Source organism: Lichenostomus cassidix, chromosome 9 (genome assembly GCF_008360975.1).
Source record: "Lichenostomus cassidix isolate B80296 chromosome 9, HeHo_3.0, whole genome shotgun sequence".
NCBI lineage: Eukaryota > Metazoa > Chordata > Aves > Passeriformes > Meliphagidae > Lichenostomus > Lichenostomus cassidix.
This window is the reverse complement of record NC_139490.1, coordinates 12,803,430-12,822,153: the sequence shown is the minus strand read 5'-3', so window position 1 is coordinate 12,822,153 and position 18,724 is coordinate 12,803,430. Positions and strand designations below refer to the sequence as shown.

Genomic DNA, 18,724 nt, shown 5'->3' with positions numbered 1-18,724 from the left:
AAATAGCAGCTGCATTATTTTTGAAAAGTAGATTGACTTTAGGAGCCAAAGAAGAAGGAAAAAGGGAAGGGAAAAGAATGGAAAGGAAATGAGTTGTGTAACAACAAAAAAAGGAAAGGAAATTGGAAAGTTTTCAGATGAGATTTAAGAACAAAGACATTTCCGGGAGAGGGAGATAAGGCAGCAGCACAAAAAGGGGAAGAACATCCATGCAGTGTAGGAAATCACAAAAGAAAGAAGAGTGCTTAGTTTATAGTCAACCAACCAAGGATTTGGAAAACCTGGATACTGCTGTCTGGGTGCTTTTTGTCTCTTTGGACTTTCCTACCTGTAAAATGGAAAACAGGTTAGGTGATGAGGCATGAGGGTCTCAGTGCAAGAGACTTCTGAGAGAAAAGCCTTGAAGGGGCTATGGAGCAGTTGAATAACATTCAATAAAAGTAAGATATGGCCTGTTGATCTTCCCTGGTGAGATACAAATGTTCAAGTGTTCTTTATAGTTGCTAGGTAAATTATTTTGTAGCAAATTACAAATAGTAGGAAGGAGTTGTGACTAAGCCAACATAGAGCAGAGGGGAGAACAAGCAGAGCTGTGATATTTAGAGTAGATAGATAGTGATAAAAAAGATAGAATTAACAATAAGAAGGCCTGGGGGGAGAATAGGGAACAATGAATTTTAATGAAGATGAAAACTTCCTTCAAGGGGGCTGGATAGATAACTTTTGTTATAACTGGAAGAAAAGCATACCAGCAACACTGAGCCAAATATAGCCTTGTGTTATGCCAGCTTTTACCATCTTTCTCCACAGCATGTATTCCAAAAGGAAATAAAATCCTCCCCCAGAGAAGCTTTGAGAGGGAGGTGCCCCACAGGTTGGCCAGCGTTGGCTGAACCCAGAAGGGTGAAGTTGGGAAGGGACCCATCTGCGATAGGCAGAGGTTTTTTCCCTCTTGTCATGAGGAGCAAATGATGAGGAACAAATGTGGAGCAACGATTTGTTCTTTCGCAATTTTCCCTTGAGGTTACTTTCTCCTCCTCTGTGCTGCAGTGCTCACAGAAGGCTGTCCTGCCCCACCTGCCAGTGCCTGCCTTGGTTCTATTGACAAGTTATTTATGTTTGTGGTATACTAAATAGTGATGTAATCTGTGCCATGTACTTAGTAAGGTGAACCAGAGCAAATGGCTCTCTGCTGCAAGATCTTAGAATGTACTGAGGAGATACTGAAACTTCCAAGAAGGGCAGCTACAGCAGAAGTGCTAAAGTAGGGCTGTTTTGACTCAAGAAATAAACATCATCAAGCATTCACAGAAGTGAAGTCTCTCTTAAGGTCACTCTTTAAGCTATACTTTCACTGTACCCATTTGGAATAAATTTTAATTTGTTGCCCAAAAGCTACAAAATAAAAACCTGCTGTACTCAGATAACATAATTCACGAGCATGGTGGATCTCTTCTGAGGACTTTCCAAACTCACCACTCTATGCTTTGTGAACTTTCACATGCACCTTACTTCTCTTAAAATGTTTCTTTTATCTTCTCCTTTACATCTTATTATACATAAAAACTTGAAGGGGATCGCATTTAATAGTGGAGTCCATTAAATGTGGAGATGAGAGAAGGAGAAATGGGGCAGTTATCTCTGTGCCAGTGCTCCATCCACACTCTTTGAATAAGTCTGCACAATGACACTTGAATGAAAGCCTAAGTAAATTCTGGTTGATAACTGCATGGAACAAATGTGGAACAAAGAAGCTATGTTCTACTCTTTATATGTTGGAAGAATGAACTTGTTGCTGCTTGATCAGTTCCTTGTCCTTCACTAGTACTTGAGTTCCTCTTTTTGCTGAGAGAGCATGCAACTTTGCAGTGCAGGGTTGTGTTATATTTCCTGACCTTTGACACCTTTTTTCCCCCAGAGATTTAAAGGAGTTAATATGGGAAGCAGTTTTTGTCTCACTTTGGCTTTTAAATAGCAGAGTCTATTTATTTCTCATTCAGCAAGCCTCAATTATTTGTTTGTAAAAAATCATTTGGTAACAGGATTAATTCATCCTTCATGTAACTACACTGGAAAACAATAACGTTACACAAGAGATGAATTTGACAAATATATAACTCTTGTAGGGACAAAAGGAATTCTTTCTAGAGCTGTGTGAAAGTTTTATTATACATGCCTGATTTAGTATATTTCTACAAATCTGATTGTTAGAGCCCATTTGCCTTTTTTCAGAAGTACTTAACCTGAAACCAGGCCCAAGTGTTAAACCATCAAGCCTAATTTTAAGAAAAAGTGATTTGACTCTGCTTTTGCTGAGGTTGTATAATACTTGCTTGCTCCTGGCAAGTACTTTCTTACAATACTTGTAATGTAACACAAAGCTGGGCAAATCCACCCAGCTGCTCAGGCAAGTGGAGAACACATGTGAAGCTGCCTAACTCCAGGTTCTTCAGGAGTGGGTGAAGTGATGGTACTGGCAGGGACATGGAGACCAGGCAGGGCTGTGTGGCCTCTGTGTCTGTTCTGATATAGTGCTCTTCACCATAATATCTGCCAAGACAATCCACTGATATGTTAAACAATGTCAATCACATCCGTAGCATGCTGTTCTTTCTCCCCTCTCCTCAAGGGGTGGAACACACAAAAAGAAATGTCTTACTTTTGACAAGTTTTTGGGTTTTTTTGACTGTATGCACCCACACCCCCCTATGATATTATGAACAGTGTAGTGTCTCCCCAAATTCCTGTTGTGTCTGTAACCAAGCTTTGCAGTGACTGTGGTAAATTTGTTTTGTTTTCTGAAAAGGTAATGCCACGGCCTGGAGAGAGCAACAACCTATGACTCAGGACCCAGGATTCCTAATCCTGGCCGTGCTGCCAACCTGCTGCATGGACCTAGGCAAATCACTTGACCCAGATTCCCAAAGACAGATAAGCACCTAAGATCTTTAAATAGTGACGTCCAGGACAGATTTATCTGGAGTGCTGGATGCAACTTATAAGCAGTCCTACAATGGGGCTGCAATGGGGTGACAGGGCAGCTTTCTCTCATACTTTTAAAACTCTATCTGTTCTTCATCTACATTCACTATTTCAGCTCCATCCAAATGCTGAGAAAATGCATTTTGCAAGGGGAACCAATATTTTACTGTGTGTATGGAAAACCATGGAAAAACTCATCTATGGTTGGTGGCCTGGAAAGCCTGAAGTAGGAGTTTTAAATTAGGTGCTCCACTGCCATAAGAACCTGGGGTCTGAGGGTATGCCTGTATTCAGAATATGTGTCAGACAGAGATTTAGGGAACATGGAGGCAGAGAAGTAGGAGTTACCTGGCTCATTTGGAGGTTAGAAAACCAGCCTGAGGGGGTGAAAATGCAAGTTCAAGTCTCTAATCCAAGCCAGGTATGCTAGGGATGATTCGGTCACAAATCCCAAAAAAGGTCTAAACCAGTGAACCACCAGACACTCTGTGAAATACTCTTTTAGTTTTTTGGGAATTGTAGGGTAGAAAGAAAATCAGGCATGGTAACTGAGTCATAGATGAGTATTTATTGCCTAGAGTCCAAGCAGGCACCAGGACATAGTGAGCATACCCAAAGATCCTCCTTTAGCCTCAGCATTCCAGGCTGGTGTAATATTCAGCAATGAAACAATGAAAGGTGTCAGTGAGGAGGAGAAAGCCAGCATCCAGTTAAAAGCTGCAATATCTTGTGTGTCTCTGCAGAACCACCTGTGTGTCCTTCTAGGTTTTTTTGTCTCATAAAGGTAAGGGACACTGGCATGGGCATTATTTGTATGTGTGGAGGTGACCCTGCACACAGCAGAACACAGCTTGGACCTAGCTGCCACAAGAGCAGGCAACACTTCCAACAATTTTATGAGAAGCTTCAGGAGAGGCAGGGGCACAAGGATGCCAGGCTCCTTGGAAAATCACAGTAAGAATGTATAGATGGGGCATAAAATAAGCATTCATGTCATTCAGCTCTGGCCATGTTCTGTGTAATGTGACAGGACTGATCTGTTTCTCATGATCAAAGCAGTGAAAGTACTCAGAACTCCTCAATGGCCTGGAGAAGGCTGGTACTGTGCAAGATGGAGTCCAGGTTAAAAAAAAAAAAGAAATTACGAGTCGATCTGGAAGCAAAACAGCTGACTGTCTCTTTCAGCCAGGCTTTTATACATGGTCGTAGGGTATCTGGGAATCCATGAATCCACACTGACATCTGCACACTTAGAATCATGATGCTGCAGGCCCTAAGTATATATTTAGACTGCATCTACAAACCTTGCAGAAAAACATTAAATCAGCAAAATGAAAAAAAAACCAAACCAAAAAAGAGACATAAAAATGAGCTGGCTACTCTAAAACACAGATACAGTAATTATTTCAGTCTTTTGCTTAGGGGTGTACCAACTGTTTACAATTTACTGTTTGGCAAGCTGGGTGTTCTCATTTCCCTCATGGTTCAGGAGTCAAAAACATATGCTACCTTTAGTAATGAACTCTTCCAAGATTTGAAACTATCCATATTCATGTCACAAGAAATGTTTACACAAGAGCAAAATGCTCCAACATCAAAATAAATCAGTAACATCTCAGAGTTTATATTTCCATATGCTTCTTTGGCATAATAAAGCAGATGAAGGGCTGCTGTTGTAAAATGGAGTTTAATTAAAAACAAAAGAAAAAAAAACTTTATCAGAAATCATGGGCATCCAAAAATCATGCAGAATAATGCATAGCTTCAACATATTCTGAAGATTTATCATCTATCAATAGAAACAAGAAAATGCAATATAATCATATTGTCTACACACCTTGCATATTTTCCATATTATGTGCATAAATTATACATTCATTTTCATAATTATGGTAACATTCTAGTTTTCACATAAACTGCTATTACTCCTGGGTACCAGTAAGTTTACATCTACCAAGGCTACACGCTAATTACATTTTCTTTTTATAATGTTATCTATTTATCAAATTTAGTTTCTTAATGGAAATTAATAGACTAGGTCTCTGCAGTAAAAAAAAAAATCAGAGGTAACATAGTGTTCTGGGTATTTTTCAGATTTTATTTTATTCAAGCTTAAAGGGCTTTGAATGCTTGATTGGTAATTATGGTGTATGAAATAAGTTATAAAACCAATGTCCAGGAGGTGGTTGGGAAGGAGTTAATGATTTCCCTTTTGCTAGAGGAGGTCCACAGCTGCCTGAACTGAGTGCAGGGATTTTCAGGGTAGCCAGCTGTGGGGATTTAATTGATTCACCCACCAGTCTACAAAGGGGGGTACCACAGGGTGACTCTAAATCCTGCTGTGATTCAGGGAGGAGGAGGTAATTTAGGGTGGGTATTGTAGCCGTGAGAAGACCTAGGCAGGAATGACTAGATGGGTAAATACTTAATATTGTTTTCTTCTGAATGTCTGGGGAAGAAAGAAGATGGTTTTTTTTAGATTTTTTAAATTTTTTTTTTCCCATGACTTTGAGAAAAAGCATTCTCTTCCTATTTTTCTAATCCTTTATTTTTCTAACTTTTAATGGGCCTTTGTAATACCCCTGCTTGGATGTAAAGTTAGGGCAGCAAGACAGCTTGAGCTGAAGGGACATCAGTGGAGGGAAGATGTGCCTCAGCCCATTGCAGCAGATGAAGATGAGCGGATGGGTGTGGGCAGGAGGGTGGAATAATCCCACAGTGTGTGGGATGCTGGAGGAAATCTCCTTGTCTATATATACAGGAGGGTGAGATCTTAAGCAGTCACAGCTTTCAGATCTGCAGTTTACCTGTTTGCTTTTCAGTTGAGTACAGTAGAAGGATTGTTTACTTTCCCCAGACACTTGAGTGCTTTTAACAACAGGGCTTATCAAGGCCTGGCTTATCCTCTGGGTGGGATTCCCTTCTTTTTCTCTGTCTCTGCATCAGAGTATTGTCAGAAATCTGCAACTTGTTCTACAGGGACAGCAGTGGTATTGTAACACCTTCTCCAAGAACTAGCTTTGACTCTTGATTTGATCCTCAGCATATTTTTTTTTCCCTTCCTCACCTGCAGTGAGGGAGGAAGTTTCCTTCCTCAGCTCCATCTGCCTCAAGGTTTTCCAGGTTTAAGCACAGTAATTTACCTGAGGAAACAGGCTTTATTCAGGGTAAGAAATTCTACGTAAATGTAGGATGTTAATACCTATCAGCACTCTATTTTGAATATTACAATATGTTTAGTTATAATATATTCTATTTCTAACCTACTTTAGAAATGGTTTGTATATGTAAGGAACTATTTACACCCACTTGCTCCTCTTCTGGCAGTAGCTCTGCTATAGTTGAAATGTGAATCCTGACAGAGGATACCACAGGCTTTATTCAGCAACGTCCATCTAAATAGCATGTTGTGTCTGAAGAACAGTTCACATTTATGTCTAGCACCTCATTCTGGCAATCATACATTACTCATGTAGACAATAGGGGTCTCTGGGATGCTTTGCACAAGTCTAGAAAAGAGCCATGAACCTCACCTGTGTGCTCTGCAGGGCATTCAGAGGTTGCTGTAATGTGCCATACTTTTATGGCTTCCAGTTAGCACATACTTTAGCATGTGCTAAAATCAAATCCGAGTGAAGGCCTGGAAGTGTGTGCATCTTCCCCATGTAACTCACACACTCCAAGACTTTTCTAAGTATTGCTGTATAAAAGTTGACTTTTATTGGTATTTTGAAACCTTTCACAAGGGATTTTTGTAGAGTCCTGCTTCTATAGACAAAATGTGTTGACTCAGGGCATTGTCACGGTTGAAATATTCTCAGACCATTTTCCCCCCCAAGATTTGAAAATCTCACTTATCTTTTGCCCTCATTAAGGTCAGCTATTGCCTATGAAATACCTTATGTATTCAGAATGTTCAGCGAAGTGTTAATCATTGACACAGGAGATGTTCCAAGTGTTGTGAGTGCTGTACGTTAGCCAAAGTCTCATCAGCCCATGAAATCTGTTCCAGATTCTCTGGCTACAATTTATTGCTGGATTATTCTTTATTAATCCCTGATAGGGTGCTCTGCTGATGCATGCAACAAGAAATGAGATGGTACTTATTCACTTAAGTGGCAAACAGAACACTGAGAAGTGATGTGGCTGCTGATGGCAGCCTGTGTTTTTTTATTGGTCAAGATTTTCAAAAGGTCACTGAGAGCACCTTATTCCACTGCGGTCTCCCAGGAATGTTTGAGGACACAGGGTAAGCAGAGACTCAAAACCTCCCTCACAGCTCTTCAGCTTTCCCTCAAAGCCAAGGGATTGTTCACCTACATCTAGTGTGTTTCTGAATGATCCCAGGCATAATCTATTATAAAATTGAGAGAGCGCCAGTCAGCCTTAAACTGTGTAAAACCCAAATTGGATCTAACATACAGGAATGGTTTAGATAAGCAGTCTTGTACATGTGAGATTATCTCTAAACCGACTTATATTCAGTTTGCCTCCTGCTATTAAAATCTCAGTCACCCTTGGATCATAGCACAGCCCAATGAAACATCACCCTCTTTCCTCTCTCCCTTTGTGATAATGCTTTTTCAAGATGTAGCATTGCTCAGAAACATGAAGTGTGTCCTGAGTTTTTTTTTAATAATGTTCAGAAGTAATTTCATAGGTGCAACTGCAGCAGTTCAGGCGAGGGCTTGTCTAGTATTACTCTTTTTGTAATAGTGGCCAAAATTGGTTGTCAAGGGAAGATTATACAGCATGCTCAAGGCAAATGTGTAAAATCTGTCCGCTGAGTACTTTTCCTGGCTTCCAACTATTCTGGCTCAGGAACTTCAAGACCACTGTGGCTTGTCTGTTTACTAACCCTCTCCAGATCTCTTTTCAAGTACTTATTAAGCCTGCCCTCGAACCCAGTAAAGTTTTGTTTCTGCCACATCATTTGGCAAGGATTTACATAATTTTGCTACATATGAATGAAGAACTGCTTGTTTGTTTTGAATTGGGATCAACTGGCTTCTTTGGCCATCATGTCCCATATTGAAAAAAGGAAACAGCAATTTATCTCTGTCTCATGGTTGCTCATGGTTTTGTGGACCTTCATAATTTTTCCCCTAAGCCATCTCTTTTCCAGGAAGAAAAGTCTTAGCTGAATGAGTTATCCCTAGTATAGAAACCATTCACCTTTACTGCCCTTCTCTGCATATTTTCCAGTTTTAAGACATTTTTCCAGGTGGAGGGCTTATAATTAAACACTGTTTCCAAAGTGTAGGAGAAGCATGGATTTGTGTGATGAAAGAATAGATTACATTATTTTTGTTTTCTGTTCCTTATGTGTGAATGACCTTACTGTTACCGAGTACTTGAGTGATATTCTCATGGTACTATCATAACTCCAAGACTTCCTGTCCAAGTGATGTTGACTACCTCAAAACAGATGATATTTTAGATGTGGAGCAAGCACAGTTTTCCCTAACAAATACTATTTTACCTTAATCTGTGTGTTAGTAATGTAGCACCCTCAGTTATTGGTTACTTTTTCATGAAGTGTTACATAGACATTTATTCTTTGACTTTCATTTTCAGCATATTTCGTAAGTTCTCCAATTTCCACAATTGTTTTAAACTGTATATCAAACCCAGTTTTCACAAACAGATAAATCCCCCAAATATCTTTCTGCAGTACACATTTAAACCTTTTTTTATAAGTATTGAAAAGAAATATTTTATAGAAATAATTCAGTGGAAAGGAGTATTTGGTGCTCAAGAGCTGGAACAGATTTTCTGTGTAAGAGTGGCAGCATTTAAGAAAAATCATGAGAGAAGGTTATGAAGAAGCATTAGGAAAAGTGGTGTGAGAAGAGCACAGCCAGCAGGAGGTTTACTATGAGGAAAGGAGAGCTGACACACAGGAAGGACTGGTAGAGTGTGGTGCCTTGAAGTAAAGATGAAATACTAGAATACGATACAAAAGGTGAAGGGGAAACCATTGAAGGAACTTGAAAGGGAATTTGTGTGCTAAGAAATGGGGAAAGCTGATGTAATACCTCTTGATTTCACCAGGAAGGAAGCAGATCCAGGATAATTTTTCAGGTAATTTCCTAGTGTTCCAAAGCACAGAGAAGAGTATGAAAATGCAGCACACTAAAGTAGTGCCTCCTTGTGTGGGGCCCTTAAGAGCTACCGTGACGATATTACTGCTGAAAGGTTTGATGCTTGGCTTCAGCTGTGGAAATCCGAAGAGACCTGCAAAATGTCATCTGCTGGAAAAGACAGATTTTGGAATGTCCTTCCAATGAGCTGGGCACTATTGGAGAGGGCTGAAAACATCTGACTGTTTTTGAGGGAGCTGTAGCAAGCTGTCATCTGTATTCCTCATGCTGAGGATAGATCAGAACCAGGACTCATCTTCATCACTCATAAAAAGAGCCCATGGAAGATGCTCTCTCTTCCTGTCTTTGCATTCCCCAGGACAGGCTTCCCTGACTTCAATCATATTCTAGGTGATACTTGGCTCAAATCCTGTATACGTGGTCATTGTCTTAGCACTCATTCTCATTTGATGATTCCTACTTATGCTTTTAGTTAGGAAATTTAAAGAGTATTTTTGATTCTCAGCTAGTGTACATTGATGTAGACCTGTAAGCTTGTCATCTTTATCATATCTGCATCTTGGTTCCTCTATTAGAGGAAGTGGGAATGATGAAACCACCTGTAAAATGCTTTGATGAAAAATGCTTGCAAGAAGTGAGTATTTTATTATTTTGACAACTTTTTCCAGCTGATAATATCCATGAGCATTTCAATATGTTTCACTTCACCTGTTGAAAATGGGGAGAGATCTGGGGCATAAGGAAGGAAGAAGCAATTTACTACTAAATCTGGTCATTCCTCCTTAATAATGATGTACAAAGGACTGGAATTTTTGACAAAGTATAACTGGAGAAAAGACATGTTTTCACCAGATGCATTGAACATAAACCAAGGTATTGTTGAGATATTAGTGAAGAGATAATTTGGGATACCAAGTGTGTATTTAAGGTGCTTGCTTTTTGTTTGGGGATTTTTTTTTCTCCCTGAGAGGAGAATAAAATCTCTTTAAGGCCATCTAAGTATTTTTAAAAGGATTTCAGAGTATTAAGACTGTATTTGAATTATCAAGTTCATACTGCCTCAGGCGTAAATGTTATACAAGGTAGGTGGTGAGGCAGGAATCTATAGGAATATAATGTTTTCTCTTCACATTTTGATTAAACTATGGAAGAAAACATTTTTGTTAGGGAACTGTTTTAATTTTTTTGAAAAGTACAAAAGCATTTTTTTTGCATTGTGTTGGAGCTCTCACTGAAATTGATTTTATTGGCTACTCAGTACTCTAAAAATCAAAGCACTTTATTCTGATCTCTCGTAATCTCACTTCTAGAAATGGAACAGAGAAATTACTAGAGCTCTACATTTAAAATAAAACATCAACAGATAAAGTGCATGAATAATTGTGAATGTGGAGAAAAGGGAATGAAGCTGAAGAAAGTGAATATTTTATAACATATTGAAAGCCTGCAACTCATGCATGCTGCATAACAGTGTATTTAGTTATGTTTCTGTACTGACTGGCACCACAGACCAAAGTGTTTATATATTTGGCTGCCTTTAGAAAGCGTTTGAGGCATTAGGTTTTAACCTTATCACAGTTATTTTAATGATGATGTTTTTATGTTTAATTTAACTGTAAATCATGTTAGTGGAGTTTTGACTGCTATGTCAGAGAGCTTAAAAACTGAGCTCAAGCTATTTCAAAAGCTAAGAATTTGTCTAGCCTGTGATGTTTAGTCAATATGATCCACTCAAGTGTGGAGCTGTCAGAAAGGACACCAGCGAATGGTGCTTAATCTGCTCAGTTTTGAAGGGAAGTTGGACTCTGAGTATGAAGTAAAATTTTTGATCTATCTCAGTTACTGTTGAATAGCCAATTTATGGATTTGTTAAAGGCATTAAGAGAGTCACAATGACCTACTAAACACTGTGTTGTGCCATAGTACATTTTCTAGTCAGATATCCACTGGGTGCTTACTTTTGCTGTATGGGAAATGATTGTTTCAGTTTAGTTTAGTCACTCTGGTGTCTCATACAGTGCTGGGTAAATACTTCAAAAACCACATTGGCAAATGTTGGTTCAGATGAATCCTGCACACTCATGTCAGCAATCATGAGGCTTTGTGTTTGCTTTCTTTTCCACAGGCATTCACACATTCAGTTCCTGTGTAGCCCAAGAAATATAAATTCAGAATGACTCTGTAGTGTTTGCTGGAGCATTCTTGTAGATCCAAAGTCACCCTCTGCCTTCCTGTCTCTGCTGATGTGCTCTTGATCATGTGTAAAAATCACCTCCCTTTCTGACTCTCCATATAATTTAAAAATAAAAATCTACCTGGGGAAGCCTGAAGAGTTTATGGTCAAGGCAATGACCAGACTGAGGCGAACCCCTGGCAATGTTGTTTTCTATCAGCATTTTCTCACCATGCAAATTACACACTTTCAACAGGCAGATTTTTTTATTTTTATTTTTTGCTTCGTAGATCATGAGTATGCAAGTCTGTGCACCAGGCTATGAAATAAGATCATGTGTAGGACATTGGTGCCATTGCTTTTGCAGGAAATGCCTATTTAGATGATTGTTTGTGAATGTGTTTTATGTTGAAAAGGTTCAGATTTAAATCAGTTTCCCTGATATGCTATTTCATACAATGTTCCAGAAGAAACGGAAGCTAAACCATCTATCTTAGGGGAAAACAAGAAAAAGATGTTCCCTATCTTTTTGTAACAATTGTCTGAGAAATCCTGCATTTAAGAAAAAATGAGTCAAGAAATTTAATGAGCCTAGGTTTGGGTTTTTTGCTTGGTTGGTTGGTTGGTTCCTACCCACCCCAACCTGCTCTGAACCTTTTGAAAACAGCCAGCTCTGAACTCCAAGCTATGGGACAGCAAAACTTCACACAGCAGATTCAAATGATGCTTCCATCAAATCTTAGTGCTTGCTGAAAATTTGGTCTGGAAAATATTTCTTCTGAATTTCAGCAAACAGTATTTTCACCAGTGAAATCCATCTGTTCACAGAGCCTACATGGACATCTACCTACAGCAAACCTTCTGCAAAGGTTTGTTAACCATCCAACCCACTAACCCTTGTTAATAACCCTTGTTAGTTATACCTGGGTAGATTCAATGGTGGTGGACTGTGGATAAACACAGAGTCTGAAAAATTCTTGCTTCTATCACACTTTGACATAAAAGGGTTTTTGCCTGAAAGTATTGGGAATTAGACTCAATGAAATATTTGTTTTCACTTTGGTTCATGAACACAATTGTAGGATTTTAAAATGAAACTTGAAACTGCTGGAAGTCATCCTCTTTCCTGGCTCTGTAACATTCTTTAGTTTTCATTCCTAAAAGTTACCTGACATTTTCTAGGGAAAAATTACAGATGATCTTAATCTCCAGGCATGTTTTTTTTCCAGGGAGAAACCAGTAGAACATTTACAGTAATGAACATATTTTCTATCTTCTCATTTTGTTAATGATATCTCTTTGAAGGCTGTGCAGTAATTACTGCCCACAGAGGTACGTACTCTGAAATAAATTAATGACCAATGACCAATAATGATTAGAGATGTAATCATCCATTGTGGAATATAGGCTAAAATAGATACTAGGAACATGTTTTATTTCTAAAACATTTCTTCAACAGACTGATACAGTAATAAGCAAAAAGCTAATCCTACACAAGCTATGTATTTTTGGTGAAACCTACTTTAGAGATATGAGTTTATTGTTAAATATTCTTATTTGACAGATGAATTTTCAAACCAGAATTAGAGCTTAAATTTAATTTCATATGAATTTGAAAATCTCAACCCCTAACTTCTTTTTCAGCAATTTCACTTTTTAAAAAATACTGCAGATAAAAATATCTCCTGCCTGTGCCTGTTCAATTTTGAACTGATATTTGCAAACAGAATGAAGAGGTTTAGAGGTGGGGAGTCTCCAATAGACTAATATGCTCTTACCATTCAAAAAAAAGCATAAAACATGCACCCAATAAAAAAAATAATAAAGCAAGATCTTGCCTTTTGTTTAAGGCAGGAATTTATTTTTAAAATGGAGTTAAAAAAAATTCAGCGCTAATTCTTTAAAACCTACACTGATCAAGAGCATGGTTCTTTTTCAAACAGTGTAGTTTAGAAGTCTTGTTGAAATTCAATAATTTGGTTGTTCACCAGTAGGAAATAGATATGTTAAACATCTTATATATTTGACCCTTTGGCCTTACAAAGCACATTTTCACTTTAACAAAACTTAATATGCTCAGGGTGGTTTGGATTAACATCTGTACTGTCCTTACCTGTCTTGAGGCATCTTGGGTTAAGGAAATACAGCTTTAAAAAATAAGCTCACCTGGAGGAGTTCTGTGCTTTGCACCATACAGCAATAGGCAGTATAAGAGTAGCCCTTTTCTTAAATCTTCAGTATTCTTATCTGTGAATGCATGAATTTTGGAGCTATGTGTGAAAGAAGAGATGAATATCCATTGAATTTTGACCTGAGACCTTTATGTTCTTAAATTTACTCAAATTGATGGATTTAGCTGTGTTTGAGCACTAGTTAAGACACACTATCTCACAGTGGGTTAGATTCTGATTTTTTCTTTCAAAGTTAATGCCAGCATAAATAGAAAACATGCACTGCAAGTGAACAATATGGGAGAGGAGGACTCTATAAAATCCAAATGTGCCTATAAGCAGCCACAAGTCCATTATCTGAAGTGGTTATGTCATCTTACACCAGCAGAAAACTCAGCCCCTCTACGTTTGATTCCTAAATCTCACCTTACATCAGATGTTCAAAGGTTCAGATGAATAAGATATGTGTCTATATAGTGTGTTTTGAATTAAAAGCTAGAGAGAAGCATGTCTCTCCATTTCTGGATGACAGTCTTGGAAAATGTGTTTCAACTGGCAGCTGCCCTCTTCCTATTTGTCTCCACCCTCACCTAGAAACCAGCATCCAGCAATGTCAGAGCTGATACACTCCACAAAACCAGTAACCTCTCTGTGCTGCCTCTTCCCTGGTTTGCTCTGGGTGCTGAGAGGAGGCTTTCAAAGGGCAGCATGTACAGTGCACAAATATTTCTTGAGGGTATGGGAGGTTGTTCTCTCGTTTGAAGGAAACCAAGACTTCCAACTGATTTTAATTTTATTTTTAATGTTCATGGGAACCAGTCTTACATGCCTGACTGAATTCAGAGTTTGGATTTTTGGCAGGTTTTTATTTGAGCCCAGCTTGGCTGTTTTTCAAAATGTCCAGATTGCTCACATTAAATCTGAATAAGCACTACCCACTAGTTTAATCAGAGTCATCTGGTATACCTCTAATTAGTGTTAGTTAAAGTTGAAATTTTTAATAACACAAAATGCTGCATTTTTTGGGACGTATTTTGTAAACTCCTGATTGTGAAAATTGTAGGAGAGAAAATATATTTTGCAATATTGTTCAAATGTTGGAATACATGAATTATGATGACAATAACAAAATGGTAACAAAATAAGGCTAAGTTCCTGAAAAATGCCATCTTTATCCATTTAGGCATGCATACCCATATACAGTATTTTTGATACAAATGCATTTATGAACTTTAGTTGTTGTTCCTGCTAATCTAATAATTGACTGTAACCGTACATTGTGCACAAATCAGTAAAACATGAACACATCTGGGAGTATTTTAGCAATTAAATAAGCATGTGACATTGTGGGTTTAGATGTAAATTGTTTCCTGGTCTTAACCCATTGCAATAAATGATATGTAAACAAAGTGTTATAAAAGTATCTTTCTGTTTGAATTCAATCTATGTTTTGCCTGAGTCAGGAACAGACCATTAGTGTGTTACTGCAGGTTGTCAAAAATGAAGCTTGAAAATTATTATACTTGTGCAGTTATTGGCTCCAAAGGATCAAGACCCCCCACAAATCTAATTTTTTTGTATTATGATCTATAATTCTGTGGTGCTTGTTTAGCCTGAATTCTTCCCTGAATTCTGGCCTTTGAAGATGTTTTAACTTTTATTATGTTGAGACATAGACTAATTAAAACAGCAAGCCCTGCAGTTTGATTGTTTTATTAACGTGTTCCCCAAATTAGGAATGCTAGATTTGACTTTGATTTTTCAGGTGTCACTTCTAAATCCTAGAGAACTGGTGAACCAAACTATTTTATTTTGTAGATGAGCTATTGTTTCTGCATTTGTAATGTAACAATGGTGCAGAAAGCATCTGTGTACTCAGGTTTGTTTTACTTCAGATGTCCTTGTTTCTCAATCATGTTTCAATTGATACATTGGACATAGAAATATAATTTTTTTTGGACACATTTCAGCTTCACTGTTCGAGGATTCAATGGATTGTGATTACAGAGTTGTTTGTTTTTTTTTTTTTTTTCCAAGGGCATCTGTTCTTAGCCACAGCTGAGGATGGGGCCCACTGAGCTGACTGGAAGGATCCACCTAGAATTTGTTGAATTAAGTCCTTGCACCTGGATATAATTGTCATGCTGCTGTGCTGGGGTTTTCTTAAGCTACTGGTAAAACAAATTAGCTCAATTTAAACTGGCATCCAGTAGGGAAGCAACAACTCACCTCATATAATGTTTTTCAAATAATTATTTTTCTATTGCCAGTTTTGCTTCATGAATATTTTCCTAAAGGCAGGATGAATTGTTAGATATTTTTTAAAAAAGAGTTAAACATGAGAAGCAAAAAAAAATTCTATTCTGTGTATCTGCTGAGTTACAACTAGTATTAGAGTGCTATGTGATAATTGATTTTGTGTGACTTTCTCTTAGATATATATACATATATATACTTGTATTAAAAGGAAGGGAACTGCAGATAAAACAGATTTAAAAATGCAGTATCACAGCAACACCTTTACCCTTCCAAAACCCAAAAGCAGTCTCTGCACACACATGTCATGTGCTTTCTGCCAGATTTAGCTCTGTAATGGTATAACCACTTCTACATTTGGGAAAGATTCATGCAAGTTTGTGTTTTTGTTGAACAGTAGACAAAGGCAGTCGTTTATGTCTAACATGGGAATTTGTATAAATACCATGGGATCTCATTTCCTTATGTATTTTAGAGCTGTTTGAACTTGGCAACAAAATTCACAAGCTTCCTGGAAGGTCCACAAAGATTCCTCGCCTCAGTTGGACTTGCAGTGGCAGGACTTTGTCTGAATTCCTGGAATGAGTGCATCTGTGTTAGCTTCAGCTTTTCATAATATTCCCCAAATGTGGACTCTGGGGGAAAACAATGAAAAATCACCTCTGCTGCTGAACATTTCAGGATGACTTCTGAAATGGAAGAAATAGTGTTTTTTACTGGTGCTCTAAATATTGCTGTTATTTTATTAGTAGGTGACATACTAATTTGGGGAAGAGAGGGGTATGCTCACTAAGCATGGAGGGTAATTTTGGATGTGCCTCTAGAATAACCCCAGTTTCAGATGTGACCTGGGCATATCACTGTGCATAACAACTTAAATTGCTAAGATGCTGCTCAGTTGGCTGAAAAATAACATTCATTGACTGGAGCTACTTCTTCTGTTTCATATTTTAAAGGAAACTTAAGCATATAAAGGGAATCTTGGTCATCCTCTTAGATATGGTGGCAGAACTATAAATGTACATAGTATTATACACCATCCTCTAAGCTAGACTCTCTTTTAATATTGGGTAGACTCAAATGCACCAGGAATGTGAATGAGGAAAGCAGTGCCTTTCTAAAGGATGGCAAAATGTCCAGAGATCAAAAGTTAAATGTAGAAGCTGCTGCCAGTCCTTCAGCTGTGCAGTGAATTTCAAATTTTGGAGAGTGTATGTGTACAGTGGCAGGGGAAAGCAGGGACATTGCTGTAGCTCTTAAGAGCAGTTTAACTCATGCAGCATCAGCTTGAGGTGATCTGAGTGTGTCACCAGTTCTGTTCCCTGGAGAGCTGCTGTGTGGACCTGAGGCCGCTGGGGAATGATAAATGCAGACTGTCCTGCATGAAGGCAACTTTCAAACAGCAGCTGATTCCTAACTCAGGACAGTTTAAAGGTGTAGTGCAGTTGATTGTTTTCAAATTTCCTCTTTTATAAAAAAAACAAAATTGTTTTTTAACTGCTGGGTCCAGTTGCTTACAGTGTAGCCTGTTTTGTCCAGTCCAGCAGTGTAACAGGCACTCTTCCATGGCATGGATTTGCCATTGGTGCCCCAGCTGAAGGCCCTGCACAGACCTGGGATGCAGAAAATTCACAGGGCAGAAGGGGCAAGCACATAAAATAACATTATTACCCCTCCTCTGTGGAAGAGGAGGTCATGGGAGAGAGTTACCATACCCTAACTCATTGTACTGCTGCACACCCAGAGCAAAGGTTTTCTTCCAACTGAGATAGCCCAGAACCAATGCATACGAGTGGGCAAGGAAGTTGCTTTCATATAATATTCCTTTTTATAAATTCATTTTTCATGAGCTTCAGGGGAAAGAAAAATCCTCCAGTCCTCCCTCAGAGAAGAGAGTGTAACAGCTGTGGCTGGTGTAAAGGTTTCCTTGACTCCTTTCTTTGCTCCCTCTCCTGTCCTGGCTTCCAGGGAGGAGAAAGTAGGAAAAAAAACAGTAGCAAACTGAGTTTAGTACTTTTTTTTCCTTATGTGATGATAATCCTAGGACTACACTTAGGGAGAAACTTCCAGTCGGAAATTAAGCTAAACTGAAAAGCATAACAAAACCCAAATGATCTAGACTGCAAGAATTCCTCCAGTGTTTTATTCTTTAATGCTTTTTAATAGAGACAATACCAAACCCTTTTTGTTACAGCATGGATTTTTGTTCAGTAAACTCCATGTCACATCTTCTAATTTAATTATTGAACTCACAATGTGGATAAACGTACAGACATGGCTAATAGCATTCTCTTATAATTTCATTACAGAGTAATAGACATGTGGTTTTTTAAAACTGATTTTTTCTTCTTCTGTTACAGAATGTTTGTAATATAAATGAATTCTCATATCCTGCCTTTTCTTTCTCTTTACTCTCTTTTAATTTCTTTTTAGATTTGATTCATAGAAAAATGCAAGTGATGGGTACTACTGATTTGGGTCATTTGCATGCAGCTCAAAAGAAAAAGGTGATTTTTTTTTTTTTAATTGCCTGTCAAGTAAGTGGGAGAGGTGCAGGAAAAAGTGGATTTACACATAAAGCAGAAAACTTCAGGTGAAAGAACAGACCTATTTTATCATCGTAGAAAGAATCCATCTTCAATAATTAACAGTCAGACTATCCCCACACTGTTTCCTCATGACATCTGAGAACTGCTGCACTTCTTGAACCAATAGCTGCTATACAGCAACCAGCATCAATCCTGAATGAAAAAATTGTCCCAACTGCTGGTGAATGGCACTCAGTGGGTTTCCCATTGAACTACGCTGCGAAACAATGATGCACATTGGTAAATCACCGTGTGTGCCTTTCAGTTCTTATGCATATCCCATACTGGACAGCTTCCATTCACTCTGGCACCCACTGCAAACAAATGTAAGTATGCATCAGAGATGAAAGTGAAAATGCATATGTTAAATCCCAAATGGAAGCAGAAGAGTGTAATATATACATAGTTGCTTAGCAACAAACATGTTTTGGCCACAGGAATGGTGACATC

General features: G+C 38.3%; 1 long non-coding RNA gene across 2 annotated transcripts in view; it reads left to right on the top strand.

The window, feature by feature from the left end:
- Positions 1–5,325: 5,325 nt before the first annotated feature.
- Positions 5,326–18,724, top strand: part of LOC146433306 (uncharacterized) — a 31,670-nt gene continuing 18,271 nt past the window's right edge. For both annotated transcript variants that reach the window (XR_014854047.1, XR_014854048.1), the window contains exons 1-2: positions 5,326–5,352; positions 18,120–18,600. This is a non-coding gene — a long non-coding RNA (uncharacterized LOC146433306). The remainder of the gene's footprint in view (positions 5,353–18,119; positions 18,601–18,724) is intronic.